At 36.8% G+C, this 20,427-nt stretch overlaps 1 protein-coding gene across 7 annotated transcripts in view; it reads left to right on the forward strand.

Annotated features, from left to right (window-relative positions):
• Positions 1 to 20,427, forward strand: part of LOC127846744 (uncharacterized) — a 108,280-nt gene that overhangs the window by 29,226 nt on the left and 58,627 nt on the right. The gene's annotated exons all lie outside the window — the stretch shown is intronic.

Genomic DNA, 20,427 nt, shown 5'->3' on the forward strand with positions numbered 1-20,427 from the left:
CTGCCCATGAAGGAGGCCTTCATTGATTTACACATCACATTGGAGAGTCTTTGCTTCAATTTGAAATTAATTCTTTATGTTCTATACATATATATGGCCCAATGTCGTGTGGGGTTTAAGTAACACTGGTCATAAAATGAAAGAAGAGTTCCCAAACTCATTAATTGGTAAATAAATTACCATTCTTACTCACCAATTCACTATTTCTTTCATTCACATCATTAAGTTTATGTATTGTTTATGTGTTTTTTTTCTCAATGAAGCTAAGACACTAAATTAGAAACATATAACCCACTTATTTAGAGCCACCAACACTGTTGTATTTTATTTGTATAACCCATCTCATCATGAACAATCAGCTGTTATTATTTGAAAATCATAAAGTTTGCAGAGTTAATCAAAATGAAAAAAACAACATGTTGTAGAACAAACTTAAATAGTGTTGGGAATACAGAGAGGATAATGTGACCTGAACAGCCGTGTTGGGAATACAGAGAGGATAATGTGACCTGAACAGCCGTGTTGGGAATACAGAGAGGATAATGTGACCTGAACAGCCGTGTTGGGAATACAGAGAGGATAATGTGACCTGAACAGCCTTCAGTCTTTACAGCTTAGGTACAAACTTTACCATGTTTGTAGTCCAGTAGGAAGTCAACTTAAATTAGATACCTTTCCTACTAGATTCAAGTTTTAAAGCCTGCATTTCCAATCGTAGGATACTGATGAGCAGCAAACAACATAAAACCTGAAGAGGCTGAGAGTTACTGGAAGGCTGTTCCAAGTGTTCTGTTTTATGTTGGTTGTGTATATATTAAAGCAATTTTTCAACACTTAGCTGCCTAAGTTTCACCCAGGCTGGCTTCAGACACTGGACACTTGGGTATCAAAGCCAACTGGGATTTTAAACACTGATGCACATTATGTGCTATTGTTCTTGGCACCACCATGTGTTACTCTAGGAGCACACTTCGGTGTGAACCTGACATAACGTAGTGCATATCATAATGGGTTCATTTTTATGCCCCCGAAGGGTGTCATATAGTTTTTTAACTGTCCGTCAGTCCGAAAACTTTAAATTGGTCATAACATTTGCAATTTTGAAGATAGTAACTTGACATTTGGCATGCATGTGTATCTCATGGAGCTGCACATTTTGAGTGGTGAAAGGTCAAGGTCATCCTTAAAGGTCAAAGACCAAATATATGGCGTCTGCCCGTCCATCAGAAAACTTTAACATTGGTCATAACTTTTGCAATATTGAAGATAGCAACTTGATATTTGGCATGCATGTGTATCTCATGGAGCTACACATTTTGAATGGTGAAAGGTCAAGGTCATCCTTCAAAGTCAAAGTTCAAATATATGGCTTCAAAGTGGCGCAGAAGGGGGCATTGTGTTTCTGACAAAACATCTCTTGTTTGATTCTAATGATCATTACAAAGATCGATTATACATGTAACATACGAGCCTTTTGGGAAAACAGGTTTTAATGCATGTGCGTAAAGTCCATTCTCAGATTAGCTTTTGCAGTCTGTACATTCTTATCAGGGATGACACTTTCTGCCTTAACTGCATTTTCATTTAGCAAAGACTTCGTTGAAATAGAAAAAATCCACAAAAGCATAAAGTATTGTATGTGATAACCTGTGCAGACTGCACAAGCTAATCTGAGATGACAGTTTATGCACATCCAGAGTCTGGTGCACACTATGTAGATATTGTTTGCAGTGGAATATTAATCATCTACCACTATCTCTTCCTCCTTATCCTCATCCTTCTAATTATCCTCCACCATAGGCGGAGGGATATTGTTTTGTCCTTGTCCGTCCGTCCATCTTTCCCTCCGTCTTTCCGTCCGTCCGGCACTTTTGTGTCCGGAGCCATATCTTAGAAGTTCTTTGGCGGATTTCATTGAAACTTGGTATGAGTATATATATGGATAATAGGATGATGCACACCAAATGGCATTGTACACCATCTGATCATAACAGAGTTATGGCCCTTTGTATCTTGAAAAAATGCTTTTTTCAGTGTCAAACATAACACTTTTGTGTCCAGAAGCATATTGGCGGGGGATATCAAATCAACGAATTTGCTTGTTATCTTCAGTAGCAGCAAAAACTTCACCATAATGTGTGATCAGAACTTTGAAAATAAGGATGTACTGGCTACTACAAAAGTGAGTCCTGTTTAACCATTAATATGTTTTACTATAAAAAACTTCAGTGATGACAATATGACAACAAGCTTTGGTGTTGAACATGTAGTCCACACAGAGTAGTCAAGGATGTAGTCCACACAGGCTAGTCAGGGATGTAGTCCATGCAGGCTAGTCATGGATGTAGTCCACACAGGCTAGTCAGGGATGTAGTCCACACAGGCTCTTCAGGGATGTAGTCCACACAGGCTAGTCAGGGACAACACTTACGGAGTACACTGGATTTCCAAGCAGTGACTTTCTTCGAACCGAAAATACAACAAAGTGTCAAGTGACGTCCCTGATCGATACCACTCTTGACAGGCTATGCTTGGTGCCCCAAACAATGTGGACTCAAATCTTCTTTAACAGAGGTTGGAGGATTTTAATAAAAAATTAACATCTGAAGAACCTTGAAGCGAAGGTGATAGTAGAGGAATGAATTAAGACAGGGTCCAATTTCAGTAGAGAATATGATTGCTCAATTTATCATCTATGTAAAATATACATTGATAAACTTTGTGGACTCATTACCCTATTTTACGGCGTGGACAATTTCACTTAAACTGTCAGATATGACTTACCTTAGAGTTTGGTGACAGTAAAAAAAAAGGATTTTTGACAAATAACAATCATATCAGATTTGTGTTCCCTTTTTAAACAAATATTATGAAATAAATCTATTAGAATAAAATTTAATTTTTTAGAGCAAACGTAAGTCATAACATCATGGCCTTTGTTTGAGTCGTTTCTTGAATTTCTAATAATTGACTGTTACTTATATATAATGTTTATAAAGGAATATGTATACTCCTAAGTTGTTATACAAACATGAGGACAGATTTTGCATGGAGTAATTGTTTGAGTTACCATATTAAAAGAATACTGCGTGAAAATTCATGGATTTACCTAGCTTGAGGAAGAAAAACTACTTGTAATGTGCCATCATCGACAACAAGGTCACAAAAATGTGTCTTGTTCTGAGAAAATTGGGCTTAATTCATGTGCGTAAAGTGTCGTCCCAGATTAGCCTGTGCAGTCCGCACAGGCTAATCAGGGACGACACTTTCCGCCTAAACTTGATTTTCGGTAAGGAGGGACTTCCTTGAAACTAAAAATACCATTAAAGCGGAAAGTGTCGTCCCTGATTAGCCTGTGCGGACTGCACAGGCTAATCTGGGACGACACTTTACGCACATGAATTAAGCCCAGTTTTATCAGAACAAGACACAAATAGTTGTAGGTCTGTTGTACTTGAAGCTAAGGTGATATGAAAGTAAGACTAGAAAATATAGTTAATATTGAAGACAAATGTTATTTAATGTCTGTAAGCAATTTCCGGAAAGATGTCCCATGGGTACACTGGAATTACTGACAGGCACTCATAAATTGTTGTGCCATTATTATTGATGTAAATGGTGACATTTTTCCCACCGGAGTTATTTCTGGTGGGCTTAACTAAATTGTGATGTTGTACAAGTGTTGTTAACAAGAGTACCTCCATCTTACAGCTTGTGATTAAGGCTTTTGTTTCTATGGGAGGTTTTGAAATCCATATTAGATGTTGTCAATTTGGTTAGTTGCAAATATTCTTGAAAAATGATTTATTTATAGAATGTAGCAAACAAACTTAAAATTTCCTTATCCAGTAATCGGATTCCTGATTTTTTTTATGGAAATGGGTACTAAGTCTTACCTCAAAAAAGCTACTTGCAATTCTTACCCCTAAACAGCAACAGTTTACTTTCAATTTCAAAAATGAGAAAAGAATTGTATTAATTTTCATAAAATAAATACATGCACTTCATTGTAATAATTTAAGGGTTCCTACACGTAACATGACTCAACACGCTACTATAAAAACTCATTGGTGAATACCAAGCATTCATTTGCAAAGAGTCCTGTACAGTTTGCTCTTTTTAATGTCAAAACAGAGTCTATAGACTAGGAGATCATGGAAGATAATTATGGTTAAGTAACTCTAAGCTGCAAAATAATAGTCAAAAGTCAGTCATTCATGCGAATGAGTGGACATAATTGTTTGCCAATGGCTCTGAATTGAGGCACTCAGTGGATTTCTGAAGGCAATTTAGGGTAGTTTTTTCAAAAGAATAGAATTTCCCCCAATTGGTTGAAAAGAACCACACAAAAATGTCTGTCTGAACTGTGATTACATTGCGAAAAAAAGAAGGCAATTATAGTTATGCCTTCCAATTAGCATTTTATTTGTTTATTTAATGTAGTTGTATTTAGACTTTATGAATTGTTGAATAGTGTAAGTTTTATTCAATAAAGGAAGATGTTGTGCCAAGGTAAATATATTAGTATAGATTTGTTTGCATAATATTACCACTTGTATACTTATTAGTGGTTTATGAAATCATTTGTTATTGTCTTCTGTGGCAGTAGTATTCTGAAAGAACATTAATGAAATGTACTTTGGCAATGTGATTGTTATGAAACGAAAGTAAAACAATCAAATCAATCAGTATTCTAATATACTTACACTGATTTCCACTTCATTAAAAGAAAGTCACTATGTCATTTTCTCTAAAACAAGTAAAATGTTGTATTTCAATATAGTGTTTCTAATATTTTCTTTACAAGCGACTAATGGTAAAGGTAACTCTTACGTTAGTTTTGATCACTAATTATGGAACTATGATGCAATTGATATAAAACTGAAACAATATTTAAAAGGGAGCATTATCCAGAGCTGTTATTATGTTATGTTTTACTCAACAAAATCGCTCGTCATTTTAGGTGAAACTAAATTAACTGTATTTTTTGGTGTCATAATAATATACATTTCCTCTGTGACCAGTTATCAGGGTTACAGGGTTATATTGTCATAATGTGTAAACTGCCATTACATGCTTTTTGAATTTCAACTTTAGTTTAAACCTTTCTCACTCGGAAGCAAAGTGAAAATGGCTATGTGCAAACAGCATAAAACCAGAACAGCCTGCGAGTAACTCGCAGTCTATTCAGGTTTTATGCGTATCTAAGGATTGGAAATTGAGTCTTTAAAACTTATATCTAGTTAGAAAGGTCTTTAATCAAATATAACTTTCCAAGGGACAACAAATGCGTCACAAAACGTATCTTAAGTGGTAAAGGGTTAATGATAAAGTTGGGATCCAGGATTTTTATGCTGCCCGAAAATGATAAAGTTGGGATCCAGGATTTTTATGCTCCCCGAAAAATTTTTGCTCCCTGAAATTTTCGGGTAGTATATAGTTGCCAGTTTGTCCTTCCTTACTTCCTTACTTCCTTCCGTCACACTTTTGTTACAGTTTCTCATAGCACCTTCAATACTTTACCGATCTCTTTCATATTTGGCATGTAGGTACCTTGCATGGACCTCTACCTTTTGATGATGTTTGAGGTCACTGGGGTAAAGGTCAAGGTCACAGAGGCTAATAATATATTTTTCCGTCACACTTTTGGTACAGTTTCTCATACCACCTTCAATACTTTACAGATCTCTTTCATATTTGGCATGTAGGTACCTTGCATGGACCTCTACCGTTTGATGAGGTTTGAGGTCACTTGGGTCAAGGTCACCGAGGCTTAAAACAGATTTTTATGCTCCCCAAACAATTTTGGGGAGCATATAGTTGCCAGTTTGTCCGTTCTTACTTCCTTCCGTCACACTTTTGTTACAGTTTCTCATAGCACTTTCAATACTTTACCGATCTCTTTCATATTTGGCATGGAGGTACCCTGCATGAACCTCTACCTTTTGATGAAGTTTGAGGTCACTGGGGTCAAGGTCACTGAGGCTAATAATAGGTTTTTCCGTCACACTTTTGTTACAGTTTCTCATAGCACCTTCAATACTTTACCTATCTCTTTCATATTTGGCATGTAGGTACCTTGCATGGACCTCTACCTTTTGATGAGGTTTGAGGTAACTGTGGTGAAGGTCATTGAGGCTAATGATAGATTTTCCGTCACACTTGTTACAGTTTCTCATACTATCTTCAATACTTTACCTATCTCTTTCATATTTGGCGTGTAGGTACCTTGCATGGACCTCTACCTTTTGATGAGGTTTGAGGTCTCTGGGGTCAAGGTCACCAAGGCTAATACTAGATTTTTCCGTCACACTTTTGTTACAGTTTCTCATACCACCTTCAATACTTTACCGATCTTTTTTATATTTGGCATGTAGGTACCTTGCATGGACCTCTACCTTTTGATGAGGTTTGAGGTCACTGGGATCAAGGTCACAGAGGCTAATAATAGATTTTTCTGTCACACTTTTGTTACAGTTTCTCATACCACCTTCAATACTTTATCTATCTCTTTCATATTTGGCATGTAGGTACCTTGCATAGACCTCTTCCTATTGATGAGGTTTGAGGTCACTGGGGTCAAGGTCACTGAGGCTAATAATAGATTTTTTATGTCACACTTTTGTTACAGTTTTTCATAGCACCTTCAATACTTTACCAATCTGGGATGACACTTTATGCACATGCATTAAACCCCCATTTCACAGAGCTCAGCTCATATTTATAAATACATAAATTTAACATTCGTTATTTAATTCTAAAGAGTGACAATTATAGAAAATCCTTGTTCTTAAATGTATTCAATAGACAATCTTGTTCACTTTAACTAGGTCACACCCTATTTGAAATGACGTCTGGTTTTGTTATTGTGTGTGAACATATATGCCACTTTAACCATACAAGCCTTATCATACGGTCTTAACTCTTTCAGTGCTGGAACCGAATTTTGAAGTCTTTGCAAACAGTTTGGATCCAGATGAGACGCCACAGAACGTGGCGTCTCATCAGGATCCAAACTGTTGGCTAATCTGATAGTATACTTAAAAAAAAAACAAACAAAGAAAATGCTAATTTTAGAAATTCAGCAGACTACATTTTAGAAGACGAAAAATTACCCAGCATGCAAAGGATTAGGCCAAATGAGCCCATGCATATATGCAAAGTTGCACAGTCTGGTCAGGAGCTACCCAGCTGTCAGCTGTAAAGTCATGCAAGGTTTCATGGTGTCCCTAAGTGGATGGGGTAGCACCTAGCCAATGGGCAAAGTGCTTATTGAGATATTAAAGATGTTAAAGGAGTATCTATAAATATCTTTTATATTAATTGTTTACATGTACCAGCAGTATTATCACCACGATTTAACATTTTAATTTAACAGATACCCTCCTATAAAGAATGCATTTAAGTATATAAATATTGACATTTAAGACACTAATGAAGGACTCAATTTTTCACGGGTAGTTAGCCATGCAGCTTAGTTTTTGGATTAAAATGATTTGAGTTACAGTCTTGACAAATGCTCTGCGGATACTATTTCAAGTCAGGAATGAATTATAACGAACCTGACATCATGTTTGAAGTATGGTTAAACAGTATACGGATAGTATAAGGTAAACTTGAATGATTTACCTAAAAAACAGATGAAGTAGTGATTTGAAATAACAGTGGTGGGAATATAGAACAGGTATTTTTTCTATCATTTGTCTTTTGCTAGTAAGACATTTAAGATTGTCTTTTTATGTTATGAACATTTAAATGTGCTATTTAATAAATATTTTTGACTGTTGTCCACTATTTTTCAGAGAAAATAGAATACTGTTCATTCCTTCACACATTAAATGGATGATTTACCAAGGGTTAACACATGAATTAACATGTGAGCAAAGATTGAGGTATTTTGTTGATATGTGTAATGGAGCAAACAACTTAATTAAGGTTTATGTGCAACACATTTGTGAGATGAAAACTATTTAGTTCTCTCCTTTTTAGCTCATCTATTCTTTGAAAAAAAATTATGAGCTATTGTCATCACCTTGGCGTCGGTGTAGGTGTCTGCGTCGGCGTCTGGTTAAGTTTTGCGTTTAGGTACACTTTTCTCATAAAGTATCAATGCTATTGCATTCAAACTTGGTACACTTACTTACTATCATGAGGGGACTGGGCAGGCAAAGTAAGATAATTCTGGCTTTCATTTTTACAGAATTATTTGCCCTTTTTATACTTAGAAAATTGAACATTTGGTTTAGTTTTGTGTTTAGGTCCACTTTTTTCCTAAAGTATCAAAGCCATTGCTTTCATACTTGCAACACTTACTTACTATCGTAAGGGGACTGTGCAGGCAAAGTTATGTAACTCTGACTGGCATTTTGACAGAATTATGTTCCCTTTTTATACTTAAAAATTTAAAATTAGGTTTAGTTTTGTGTTTAGGTCCATTTTTTTCCTAAAGTACCAAAGCCATTGCTTTCATACTTGCAACACTTACTAACTATCGTAAGGGGACTGTGCAGGCAAAGTTATGTAACTCAGACTGGCATTTTGATGGAATTATGTGCCCTTTTTATACTTAGAAAATTGAAAATTTGGTTAAGTTTTGTGTTTAGGTCCACTTTTTTACTAAAGTATCAAAGCCATTGCTTTCATACTTGCAACACTTACTAACTATCGTAAGGGGACTGTGCAGGCAAAGTTATGTAACTCTCACTGGCATTTTGACAGAATTATGTGCCCTTTTTATACTTAGAAAATTAAGAATTTGGTTAAGTTTTGTGTTTAGGTCCACTTTTTTCCTAACGTATCAAAGCCCTTGCTTTAATACTTGCAACACTTACTAACTATCATAAGGGGACTGTGCAGGCAAAGTTATGTAACTCTGACTGGTTTGACAGAATTATGGGCCCTTTATACTTGAAAATTTGGTTAAGTTTTGTGTTTTGGTCCACTTTACCCCTAAAGTATCATAGATATTGCTTTCATACTTGGAACACTCGCAAACTATCATAAGGGGACAGTAAAGGACAAGTTGCATAACTTTGGTTGTCATTTTAACCGAATTATGGCCCTTTTTTGACTTAGTAACTTTGAATATATGGTTACATTTAAGTTTAGATTCACTTTACTTCTAAAGTATCAAGATTATTGCTTTTAAACTTTAAATACTTTCATGCTTTCATGCTATCATGAGGGTACTGTACCTGGCAAGTTGAGTTTTACCTTGACCTTTGAATGACCTTGACTCGCCCCCCCTCCTCGAAACCCCCCATTATTTTTTTATGCTCCCCGAAATAAAATTTCGGTGGAGCATATAGTTGCCAGTTTGTCCTGCCTACCGTTTCTCATAGCGCCTTCAATACTTTACTGATCTCTTTCATATTTGGCATGTAGGTACCTTGCATGGACCTCTACCTTTTGATGAGGTTTGAGGTCACTGGGTTCAAGGTCGAGGTCACCGAGGCTAATAATAGATTTTCCGTCACGCTTTTGTTACAGTTTCTCATAGGGCCTTCACTACTTTACCGATCTCTTTTATATTTGGCATGTAGGTACCTTGCATGGATCTCTACCTTTTGATGAGGTTTGAGATCACTGGGTTCAAGGTCAAGGTCACCAAGGCTAATAATAGATTTTTTTAGGTGGTTATTAACACATAGATTGACAAAGCGCATCCATGGTTTCCAACGATACTTGTTTTTTATTAAAGATCATCTAATAAATGACCACCACACCCTCACACTATACCCCACCCCCACCCCAAAATTATTTTTTTTATGCCCCCGGTAGGGTGGCATATCGATGGTCCCAATTTAAAATGTCGAACCTACAAAAACACAAGTTTTCAGGAGACGTATTTTTGTTAAACATTTCTTGCACAAAGTCAAATAAAGATTATTTTAAACATTTTTAAAAGTGTCGCATGATGAACCATGTTCGTATGGAACTAATTTGACGTTAAGTTAATAAATCTGCTGTAAAATGTATCTTCGTCATTTAGACTTGCATTTATGTGATGTTTCGGCAAATTGGACAGCTTATTGTAAGAGATTTTGTTTCAATAGAATAAATTTGTCCATTTTTTCCGTAAGATATAGCAAAGCAATGCGTGTTTTTCTGTTTTACACGGTGGAACAGAGGTGACAACCGCAATTATTTATTTATAGTGTGGCCTCAACTTAGTAACTTGTGGAAACAATTTTTAAAATAACTTGTGGAAACAACTAAGTACGTTGTCCCCACAACTGTTTAAGTTGAGACCTCAGCTTAGTAACTTGTGGCCACAACTTCATAACTTGCTCCCAAAACTTCAACCTAGTAATTTGTTCATTTAACTTATTAAGTTATTCCTTCAACTAAATAACTTGTGGGAACAACTTATTTATTAAGTTGAGGCCTCAGCTCAGAAACTTGTGGCGACAACTTCATAACTTGTTCCCACAACTTATTAGTTGTTGCCTCAACTTAATAACTTGTGGGACCAACTAACTATGTTGAGGCCACTAATTTAAGTTTAACCAATAAGATCGGGCGTTTCATCTTTACCGTTTTATCACAATTAGTACCCCTTATTTTACTAGATGCTCGGGTTCGAGCACTATCCCTGTTAGCTATGGATCCCCCGTTCGAGCCCTATCTGAGCACTTGCCATGTAAGCCATGGATTTCAGATTTGAGCCCCTATCTGAGAGATCGCCTAGTTAGCGACTTGGTTCAGGTTTTGAACCCTGGTGTGAAAACTAGGCACATAAGCGACGGATTCCGGTTGGGAATCCAGGTCTGATACCCCCCTTTTTAAACGATGGGTCTTTGGGTTTTAGCCCCAGTCTAAGGACTTTCCCTGTAAGCGACTTGGATCCCAGTCTGAGCATTCGCTCCCTACGTAACGGATCCTGCTTTGGATGCCCTGCTTGAGCACTCACCCTGTATGCTATGGGCCCCGGGCTCAAATCCCGGTTTAAGTACTTGCCATTTAAGCGAACGGACCCTGATCAAAGTCCTAGTCTTAGCGCCGGACCCGAAAAATGCGGGATTTATAGCTTACAGGGCTAGTGCTCAGACCGGCGCTAGAACCAGAACACCCATAGCTTGCGAGGCTAGCTCTCATTTCGGGACTCGAACGCGGGAAATGTTGCTTACGAAGCTTGTGCTCATTTCGGCAGCCGGTCGCTTAGAAGGCGAGTGCTCAGTATGGTATGTTAGCGACGGCTGTTTGGTTCAAGTCCCTGTGTGAACCTTTAGCTTTCGGTGCGAACGCTCAGACTGAGGGTCGCAACCGGGATCCTTCCCTTACTGGGCAAGTGGTAAGACACAGGCTTGAACCCGGGATCCATAGCTTTCAGGGCTAGTACTCAGACTGGGGCTCGAACCCGGGACCGGTCACTGTTGGTGCAAATTCTCACATCGGAATTCGAGCCGTCGCTTATAGGGTAAATCCTCAAACCGAGGATTGATCTAGAGACCCAAAGCTTTCAGGGCTAGTGCTCGTACTATGATTCGAAACCCGGGGCCGTCGATAACTCCTAATTAGATTTTCAGACCGTCGAAAACTTAGGCATCTTGCACTCGCCTCGTAAACGATGGTTCCCGGGATCGAGCTCCGGTCAGATGAATCGCCCTTTACAAGAAGGGTCCCGGGTTCAAATCCAAAAAACATGGGACTCGAAACCGGGATCCGACGCGTACGTTGCTAGTGCTCAGACCGGGGATGGAACCCTGAACCCAGTCGCAAACAAGGCAAGTGCTCAGACAGGGACTCAATCCCGGGATCCATAGCTTACAGGGATAGTGCTCAAATCGGCGCACAATATTACGCGTATACAGGTACTAAACGTGATAAAACGGTAAAGATGAAACGGCCTATCTGATTGCTTAAACTATGTTGTGGTCGAAGCTTAATAAGTTGTTCCCACAACACATTAAGTTGTGGTTATAACATAGTAACTTGCGGCCAGAAGTTATTAACTTGAAGGAACAACTTACTATGTTGAAACCTCAACTTAATAAGTTGTAGGAACAAGCTATTAGTTGCCGCCACAAGTTACTAAGTTAATACCTCAACATTTTATATTATTTTGATATCTTTTTGCGTTTATCAATGCTATAAAATGTACATAATTTAATTTTTTTATAAGCGAACGTTTACGTTTCGTCAATTTGCCTTAACATACATGGCTATATTGATACTTTAATATATTAATAAGCGCGCAAAATGCCGACGTAACAATTTTTTTCAGCTTCGTTATTTTGACTTCAAGCAATTGCGGTTCGTCATTACATCACGTGACTTTATGGAGCTGTTGCGATTGGTTAACTATTTTGTTGTTTTGGGGGTATATGTGCATTGATTTCACGCTTTGCACAGTATCAAAATCGCGAAATGCCAAAAATGTAGGTTCGTCATTTTAAATTGGGACCATCGATATAGCAGTTGAACTGTCCGTCAGTATGTCAGTCAGTCTGTCAGTCCTAAAAAAACTTTAACATTGGCCAAAACTTTTTCACTTTTTAAGATAGCAACTTGATATTTGGCATGCATGTGTATCTTATGGAGCTGCACATTATGAGAGGTGAAAGGTCAAGGTCATCCTTCAAGGTCAAATGTCAAATTTATGGTGTCTGTCCGTCCGAAAACTTTGACATTTGCCATAACTTTTTCAATATTGAAGATAGCAACTTGATATTTGGCATGCATGTGTATCTCATGGAGCTGAACATTTTGAGTGGTGAAAGGTGAAGGTCATCCTTCAAGGTAAAATGTCAAATATATGGCGTCTGTCCGTCCGAAAACTTTGACATTGGCCATAACTTTTTTTAATATTGAAGATAGCAACTTGATATTTGGCATGCATGTGTATCTCATGGAGCTGAACATTTTGAGTGGTGGAAGTTCAAGGTCAAGGTCATCCTTCAAGGTCATCCTTCAAGGTCAAAAAAATAAATAATTCAAAGCGGCGTTTTCATGAAGCTGCACATTTTGAGTGGTGGAAGTTCAAGGTCATCCTTCAAGGTCAAGGTCATCCTTCAAGGTCAAAGGTCAAAAAACAAATAAAAAATTTCAAAGCGGCATTATCATGAAGCTGCACATTTTGAGTGGTGGAAGTTCAAGGTCAAGGTCATTCTTCAAGGTCAAGGTCATTGTTCAAGGTCAAAGGTATTTTTTTTTCAAAAAGGCGTTATCATGAAGCTGCACATTTTGAGTGGTGTAGGTTCAAGGTTAAGGTCATCCTTCAAGGTCAAAGGTCAAATAAAAAAAATAAAATGAAAGAGGCATTACCATGAAGATGCAAATTTTGAGTGGTGGAAGTTCAAGGTCAAGGTCATCCTTCAAGGTCAAATTTTTTTAATTTTTTTTTTCAAAGCGGCATTCTCATGAAGCTGCATATTTTGAGTGGTGGAAGTTCAAGGTCAAGGTCATTCTTCAAGGTCAAGGTCATCCTTCAAGGTCAAAGGTAAAAAAAATAAATATAAAAATTCAAAGCGGCGTTCTCATGAAGCTGCACATTTTGAGTGGTGGAAGTTTAAGGTAAAGGTCATTTTTCAAGGTCAAGGTCATCCTTCAAGGTCAAAGGTAAAATAATAATAATTTCAAAGCAGCGTTATCATGAAGCTGCACATTTTGAGTGGTGGAAGTTCATGGTCATCCTTCAAGGTCAAGGTCATCCTTCAAGGGCAAAGGCCAAAAAAAAAATATTTCAAAGCGTCCTTCTCATAAAGCTGCACATTTTGAGTTATGGAAGTTCAAGGTCAATGTCATCCTTCAAGGTCAAAGGTAAATTTAAAAAAAGAAGATAATTTCAAAGCGGCGCAATAGGGGGCATTGTGTTTCTGACAAACACATCTCTTTTTTTTTTCAAACATGGTAAAAAAACACAAATATTTATTTTTATTATTTTATTTTTGAAATACCGTCCAACCCTCCCACCCAAGAATCCCCCCCCCCCAAAAAAAAAAAATTAACTTTTTTTTGCATTTTTGGAAGATAATGTAATAAATGACCACACCCCCACACTATACACTCCACCCCATCCCTCCTTTGTGATTGAAATTGAGATAGGTCCCTACACCTTTAAAAATAAAAATAGATGAGCAGTCTGCACCCGCAAGGCCGCAAGACGGTGCTCTTGTTAATTACATTCACATCTTGCCATTATTACACAAGGTGTTGAAAAGAATTTGAACTGATACAATCATAGTGCTTTAGTTAAACTTTTAAGTTTTGCATGGGGACCATAAACCTTGAGCTTCTTTTATCTGTTTTATGCATTGAAACCATATTGTTGTTAAAAAAATAAATATTTAGAAATGAAAGGCAAAACTTATTTGAATTTTGTGTGCCACAATCTGTAACAGTGGTATTTTTCATGAAATTATTGTCACTTCCAATATTTTCTAGCATAATTCTTTAACAAAATATAAACTATTAAAATATATTAAAAACTATGTCATAAGTGATTAGTTACTTTTTTTAACAGATTACTGTAAAAATATTGAAGTGGTCTATTTCATGTACGTTTTCATTATGCCACAGCTCTTATTTTTGATAAAATCAGAGGCAATGGGAAGGCACAGTTTAATAAAAGTCAGTGTGTCAATATTTGTTGAATATTTCTGCCAGACTCTTGCATGTTTCAGCTCATTAGATGCTACCAATTTGCACTTAATGTGAAATGTGAACTGTCTACTTAGCAAAGTATGTAGGCTTAACCCATTTATGCCTAGCGTCTAGAAAAAAGGTCTTGGCAAACAGCGTTAAGACCCAGATGAGACGCCGCATGATGCGGCATCTCATCAGGGTCTGCGCTGTTTGCTTAAAGGAATTTCTGTAAGAAATATTCTAAATATAGAAATAAATTTACTAGACATCCCTAATTTTGGAAATAAATTGATCAAATGTAGAAGAATGGGAGAGTCCACTAGGCATAAATGGGTTAAACAGAATGAATTGAAACAACAACAACTTTGCTGTTTAAAAATTCAGATGGTGGCCAAAATGGACCATGTAGCCGTCAGAATTTTTAAACAATTTTAACATGGATTTTAGAATGGAAAAATTTGACAAACATCTGATCAATTTGTTGTGGCTCCAAAGAAAATTTGTTTAGAGCTAAAAACTGTATGTGTTTTATATTTTGAGAAAACATTATTTTACCACACACAACAAGAAATATGACCCTCATTGGTTCTCTGCCTATAAAACTACATAAGAATATTGAACACTGAAAACAAACAGAATGGGGGACTAGCCCAGCAAAAATGATCAATTTAAAACAGTAATATAATATTGTAGAATTGTTTGGGTTTTGACAGTATAAAGAAATTTCTATGTAAGTTTGAAAATAAAATTCATACAAACAAATGCAAATGCAAAGGATTACTTCAAGTAGTGTAAAGTTATCACAATTGAATTATCTGAAATGTGTATTTTGGGGGTTTAAGCTCTCTTAGTCTAACCATTTTATCTTCATCAACCTTCAGCCTATATCTTTAAAAAAAAACTCGACATTATTTCACACCAAGTTTGGTAATTAAGCAGCTGGTTCTAGAATTCTGGATTTTAGGCCCCTTAAATAATCTACAATAAGCAAGTTTTAAGGCAATGTACATTTCTTTCAGTGATGAGTCATTCAGTAATGTACAGTTTTACCTTTAAAATACCTTTACCAGACTCTTCCCATGTATTTAAACCTTCAGATTCTTTTCCAAGAATAATTGTCAACAAAAACTGAGTCTTTAGGAGACTTGATACCAGTTTCATTGCGATAAGAGGATTTGATATTGGCATGGGAAGTGACATTTTCATCATGCAGCATTAACAATTATATTTTATAGCTTTTTTGGCAAACAACTTATTGGAAAAGAATGGAGATGGTTGGAAAATTAGTGTTCAATTTTTATTTTACTAATTTCCTGGAGTAAGTTACAATGTAAAGTTTTCTGAGTATTTCAAAGTGACAGAATCATTTAGTAAGTATTGTATACTACTTATCAAACAACAATTTATGATGGAAATAAATGCAAATATTGCAATTGTTTGCTTCACAATTGTGCTTGCATTTTGACCAATAACTGCAACTGTACTAAATTACAAAAAAGCATTCACTAATTACTTGGTATACAGATCTATGGGGCTCTCTGCAGATGCCATGTGAACATGTCATCCATCACTCTGGAACTAGTTTCATTTCACACTGACTGTGAATGCCTACAATACCGAGTTTACATCAACAAGCAAACAATCCATTATTCATTACCCAAACGGATACATCAACGGGCCACAGTGTCATTGCATATTGACAGAAACGTCAGGGGATTGCCCCGCTACAGCTAGTATTCTATGGAACCCATTGAACAGGACTCTGAAAAATGGAGCAGAAATAGAATGTAGAATGAAAACTGTTTGAGTGCAATAGGAACTATGGGAAATATGGAGCCAATGACATTATCATCTGAGATTTTGGGATCTATAGTAGATAGTATAAGAACTTAGGCTGTATACCCCCTCCCCCCACCCACCTCTCCAAGTTTGGCTTGTTAATCAATTTTACTGTGAACCCCATAGCTCTGTCATTGTATTGATATCTGGAAATTTGTCTATTGTAGATTTGTGACAGAACTTTGGCCCACTGGTAGAATTAGCGTTGTTTTTTTGCATTTCCGAAGTGTCTGTCAAACTGGCTTTTACTATGGATACTGTTAATACTTCTTCTGTCATATACACTGTATTATGAGGTATATAATTTCTTTTACATTACTTAATTTGGCACAGTGAACATATATTTGTAATGATAAGTAGTTGTTTTGCACTCATTTAGTTTTTGTTACATTAAATATTTGGTACATACGCATATTTAATTATTTGTGTGCAAGAAGTAGTTTTGTACACATGTTTTCTATTAATTAAAAGTTTTAGCCTTGTAAGTTTGAAAATAATAATTGAATTTATATTTTAGGTTTAATATTTGATATACTAAGGTTAGTAGATCACTAGCTACCCTGACATGATGTTTGGTCATAAAACCTAAAACAAAAATACTTGCATGGATTATTGCATCAGCAAAACAAAACAAATATGTATGTATCCTTTTTAGCTCGACTATTATAAATGAAATATATATAGTGGAGCTTTCCTACTCACCCCGGTGTTGGCGTCTGCGTCAGCGTCTGCGTCAGCGTCTGCGTGCAAATGTTAAAGTTTTTGTACTACCCGAATTATTTTCATTGTCCCTTCACATATTGCTTTCATATTTTGCATACTTGTTTACCAACATGACCCCAACCTATAAACAAGAGCAGACAACTCTATCAAGCATTTTGTCATAATTATGGCCCCTTTTCCTCTTAAAATATGCAGCAAATGTTAAAGTTTTCCTATTACCCCCATTTATTTTCATTGTCCCTTGACAAATTGCTTTCATATTTTGCATACTTGTTTACCAACATCACCCCAACCTATAAACAAGAGCAGACAACTCAATCAAGCATTTTGTCTTAATTATTGCCCCTTTTATACTTAGAATATGCATATTATTGATAAATCTATGTTAAAGTTTGCGTACTACCCCAAATATTTCCTATATCCTTTGACATATTGCTTTTAAATGTTGCATACTTGTTTACCGACATGACCCCAACCCATAAATAAGAGCAGACAACTCTATCAAGCATTTTGTCATAATTATGGCCCCTTTTACACTTAGATAATTGAACAAATTGCCATAACTTCTTTATTTATGATCACATTTTATCATTACTTTGACAAAACAACACTTACCTGAGTACCACAATGGATTGCACCCAAACAATACCCCACGCCCCTATCCAGAATCCCTTCCCCCCCCCTCTCCAACCTCCCCCCCCCATTTTATTTTTAACATCATATAATAAATTACTACACCCCACATTATACCCCCCTCTCACCCCCACCCCCCTACCCCCCGCAAATTTTTTTTTGGTTAAACATCTAATAAATTACCACTCACCACATTACACCCCCCCTCTCCCCCCCTTCCCCCCCTCTCCCCCCCCCCCCCTCATACCCCCCCCCCCCCCATCTAATAACATCTAATAAATTACCACTCACCACATTACACCCCCCCTCTCCCCCCCTTCCCCCCCTCTCCCCCCCCCTCATACCCCCCCCCCCCAAATTTTTTTTTTTTTTTTTTCCTTTTTATTTTTGAAAGATCGTCTAATAAATTATTGAATATGAACAATTTCCCCACGATGGCTTACGTTATACTGTCAAGCGAATAGTCGAGCGCGCTGTCCTCTGACAGCTCTTGTTATTTTGCTTTTTTGCAGTGGAAATTTAATGCTTTACCACTAAGAAAGGTTTTTTGACATAGAAAGTTACATTCAATTAAATTCTTTTCTTACTAAATACAAGTTTTAAAGGCTTTTTGTCCAACCTTAGTTGCTGATGAGCAGCAAACATCATAACACCTGAACATACTACAAGTTGCTAGTTTTATGCTGGCTGCAAAAGCCATTGTCACTTTGCTTCTTATGGGGAAAGGGTTAACCCTTTGCATGCTGGGAAATTTGTAGTCTGCTAAAATGTCTTCTGCTGAATTTCTAAAATTAGCATTTTCTTCGATTTTTTTTTCAAAGAATACTTTCAGAATAGCAAACAGTTTGGATCCTGATGAGACGCCACGTTCTGTGGCGTCTCATCTGGATCGAAACTGTTTGCACAGGCCTTCAAAATTTGGTTCCCGCACTGAAAGGGTTAAAGCAGATGTGGCATCTTTTAACTTTACTTTGATGCATTATAGTGACCAATACATGGGTCCCATTTTTAGCTTACATATTTGTATGATTTTGTATGACCCTGGATAAATAGAATATCGGGAGGCATGGAATATTTGCTCTCAGAGCAATACATAGGGTATGGATTTTTTGCTCTGCAAGTTATCTTTACCATCAGGGTATAATAGCTATGTTCTTGTCTTGGGACATTTACATTAGGCGCTGTTGTTAAAATATTGGTTTTTGGGGAAGATTGGTACATATGGATTATTGGTTTTGCTGGTTGTATTGGCTTTTACAAACAATTGCTGATGATTGTATTACCATAATTTGTTTGTAATTTGGGTGAGCAAACATATAAGCTTTTATGCAAATGTGGATGCACAATAATTGGCATGGTCAATTAGTAATTTGCTTATTTCTGTGTTGCATTTTTTTTTAAAGATAACACAAAGTATGCATTTCAGAAACTGCTTGATCTGGGGGCCGTTTCACAAACAATTGTACAACAATTTTAACTTACGAGAGAATTCTGAGCCCATGCCTTTATGTTCATATCCAGTATGAATCCACTCTTATATGTTCATATCTTATTTCAGCCCACTCCTATATGTTCATATCCCGCTTTAGCCCACTCCTATAAGTACATAACCATTTGAGCCCACTCCTATTTGTTCATAATCATTTGAGCCCACTTCAATTTGTTCATATCCCGTTTTAGCCCACTCCTATTTGTGCATAACCATTTGAGCCCACTCCTTTTTGTTCATAATCATTTGAGCCCACTCCTATTTGTTCATAATCATTTGAGCCCACTCCTATTTGTTCATATCCATTTGAGCCCATTCCTATTTGTTCATGACCAGTTGAGCCCACTCCTATTTGTTCATAACCATTTGAGCCCACTCCTATTTGTTCATAATCATTTGAATCCACTCCTATATGTACATATCCATTTGAGCTCATTCCTATTTGTTCATATCTCATTTTAGCCCACTCCTATTTGTTCATAACCATTTTAGCCCACTCCTATTTGTTCATAACCATTTGAGCCCACTCCTAGTTGTTTATTATCATTTTAGCCCACTCCTATTTGTTCATAATCATTTGAGCCCACTCCTTTTTCTTCATAATCATTTGAGCCCATTCCTATTTGTTCATAACCATTTGAGCCCATTCCTATTTGTTCATGACCATTTGAGCACACTCCTATTTGTTCATAACTTTTTGAGCCCACTCCTATTTGTTCATAACCATGTGAGCCCACTCCTTTTTGTTCATAACCCACTTGGCAAATGCCTGTATCGACTGTCCTATTTGAACTGACTACAGCGTTGCCTTTATTTACATGCTCTTTTTCAAATGTCTTTATTGATATTTCCTTTTCAATTTTTATGTTTTATCCTTATAAAAGTAATAAATTATTGTTTAACATTATCGGTTTTCATGTCTTTACAAATTTTAGCCTCAGCTTCAGCTACAGAGAGTGAATGTGTCACTTGTTTTAACCCTTTGCATGCTGGGAAATTTGTCGTCTGCTAAAATGTCGTCTGCTAAATTTCTAAAATTAGCATTTTTCTTCGATTTTTTTTTCAAAGAATACTATCAGAATAGCAAACAGTTTGGATCCTGATGAGACGCCACGTTCTGTGGCGTCTCATCTGGATCCAAACTGTTTGCAAAGGCC

The sequence above is a fragment of the Dreissena polymorpha genome, chromosome 9, assembly GCF_020536995.1.
Source record: "Dreissena polymorpha isolate Duluth1 chromosome 9, UMN_Dpol_1.0, whole genome shotgun sequence".
In the NCBI taxonomy this organism is placed as follows: domain Eukaryota; kingdom Metazoa; phylum Mollusca; class Bivalvia; order Myida; family Dreissenidae; genus Dreissena; species Dreissena polymorpha.